Source organism: Colobus angolensis, unplaced genomic scaffold (genome assembly GCF_000951035.1).
Source record: "Colobus angolensis palliatus isolate OR3802 unplaced genomic scaffold, Cang.pa_1.0 Scaffold28, whole genome shotgun sequence".
In the NCBI taxonomy this organism is placed as follows: domain Eukaryota; kingdom Metazoa; phylum Chordata; class Mammalia; order Primates; family Cercopithecidae; genus Colobus; species Colobus angolensis.
In genome coordinates, this window is record NW_012116043.1 from 4,214,246 (window position 1) to 4,216,816 (window position 2,571).

The 2,571-nt window shown below is 42.4% G+C and overlaps 1 protein-coding gene across 1 annotated transcript in view; it reads right to left on the bottom strand.

The window, feature by feature from the left end:
- The window catches only part of LOC105516295 (V-type proton ATPase 116 kDa subunit a), a 19,893-nt gene extending 17,659 nt beyond the window's left edge, over window positions 1–2,234 (bottom strand). Inside the window, exon 1 of the mRNA XM_011948429.1 lies at window positions 2,181–2,234. The gene's annotated coding sequence lies outside the window, so the exon portion shown is untranslated. The remainder of the gene's footprint in view (window positions 1–2,180) is intronic.
- Window positions 2,235–2,571: the final 337 nt, after the last annotated feature.

Sequence of the window (2,571 nt, forward strand, 5' to 3'; positions counted from 1 at the left end):
GGAAAATCTGCTATTCTGGCAATAACCTGTTTTACCTTACTTTACAAGTGTTTTCATTACAAATCAATCTTATAAGGTCATAAGAAGAAAAAAGCCAAGGAGTAGAATACCATCCCGACAGACAGTGAGAAGATGCTAGAAAGAATGTCCACAAAACAGATAAAACCATTGTAACTTACTGATTCAAAAGGAGTTAAAAGAATTAAGAAAATAATACAAGACAGGAAAAAGCACCAGGAATCAGATTTTAAAAGACTCAGAAATGAGGTAACAGAACTCAAGAAGGAATTAGGAAAAAAAGAAAAAAATTATTTCAGAAATAAGACAAAACTAGAAGGAACACAAAAGTGAAGAACCCTTCCTCATACTGCTGTAAGAGAAACAGAAGGCACAGAGGGGAAATCTTACAAACCAAAAAGAAGGAACGAAAGACAAAAAGAATTCAAGGGAAAGTGACAGATACTGAAGATAAGCAAAGAAGGTTCCACTGAAAGATGACAGGAGGTCCTAAAAGAAGAAAACCAAAGCAAGACAGTAGAGCAAATACCAAAAACAATTCAGAAGAACGTTTATGAAATCAACAAAACCACCACCAAAGACTATATATTGAAAGAACATACAGAAAGACCACATTAAGAGACACATTCCGGGCCAGGCACAATGGCTCATGCCTGTAATCCCAGCATTTTGGGAGGTCAAGGCAGGTGGATCACTTGGCGTCAGGAGTTCGAGACCAGCCCATCCAACATGATGAAACCCCATCTCTGCTAAAAATACACACACAAAAATTAGCCAGGCATGGCAGTGCAGACCTCCAGACCCAGCTACTTGAGAGGCTGAGAATCACTTGAATTCTCACTGCATGAGAATCACTTGAACCTGGGAGGTAGAGGTTGCAGTGAGCCAGTATCATGCCACTGTACTCCAGCCTGGGTGAAAGAGCCAGACTCTATCTCCAAAAAGAGAGAGAGAGAGAGAGAGAGAGAGAGAGAGACATTCTGTAAAATCATTGTTTGTTTTTTGGGTTTTTTTGTTTTTTTGTTTTGAGACAAGGTCTGGCTCTGTTGCTCAGGCTGGAGCGCAATGCAGCCTCAACCTCCCAGGCTCAAGCAATCCTCCCACCCCACCCTCCAGAGTAGCTGAGATTACAGGTGCATCACCACATCTGGCTCATTTTTAAGTTTTTTTGTAGAGATGGGGTTTAACCATGTTGCCCGGCTGAAAATCACTAGTCTTTAAAGACAAAACTAAACTAAACTAAACTAAAAAAGCACATGAATTACAAGGAAAAGAAAATTAGATTCGCATCAGGCCTTTTGTTGGGAGCACGATGCCAGAACAAGATTGAGGAACATGTATAAGATAATCAAGGGGAAAAAAATGAGCGCAGAATTTTATTTCCAGAAAAACTAATTCCCAATTATAAAAAGCAGCAGACAGCCGCTGTGATCAACGTGAGAATTCAGGGAATATGATTCTCGCAAGCCTCTGTGAGGCATCTCTAGGGAATGAGCTTCAGGCAGCCAAGTGACTAGAGAGACATGAACCCAAGAACTGGGATCTGCAGACTGGAGGCTGAGACTGCCCGCTTCCGCCCGGCACAGCCTGTTAGGAGTTCCGCATGTGAGTCCCCTGTGTGCCTGATCAAATTCAATCTTGGCAACAGAAAAGAAGGCATCCTCTAGACAGGAGCTGACGACCAAGGCAACTGTGAAGAGCCAATTTCATGAGGTGTGGGGATGCAGGTGATGAGCCAGGCTTCATCAACACTGGCGAATGTCTCAGTCACCTGCTTTTATCCTCGAAAGCCAGCTCTTTTTCAAGAAAACTAAAAACGCATGGTGAAAAATAACACAGGACAGGACAGATGAGGAAAGGGAAGAGACGGGGACTGTGAGCAGTAAGAGGTGGGCTGAGAGCTCAGTACCCTTGATGGGAAACCAAGAGTCGGAGCGCACAAGCAGAGCAAAGAACAGCTATGCAGCGGGAGGTGGACCCGTGGCCACTGAGACCTTAATACGCAGCTCTCAAGAGACCCCAGTGCATGTGCACGCGGGAGACGGCAGAAACAGCACCATGGGCTCAATCTGAATTGAATGCAGCCACCCTTGAAAGTTACAGAGCAGCACGCATACCACAAATAACAGGAGTACTAGTCATGTCCCTCAAACTGATGTCACCTCAGTAAAAGAAGAATCATCTGTGTTTACCTCTCAAATAGGTGGTTCATACTCTAAATAACAAAATACTATTTATGTGTTGCTGTCTTTCTCAGTACTGGGCATTCATGTTGATGTCATAATGGACATTATATTTTACATTTGTATCATCACAGAATTATGCAATGAGACAAGGTTACATAACCAAAACACTCATGAAAAAGGTGTTCCTTTATTGTCACTTGAAATCTGTAAACCTGTTCTTTCCATGACCAAAAACTGAGTTTAATGTAGAAGAAAAACCTCACAGGAACATGGAAGAATTACACTATAACCTTGCCGTGGGAAAAGCCTGTGATTCAACATCTGGAAGGTGTAAGAGCAAAGATGGTAAGTTCAACTATATTTAACA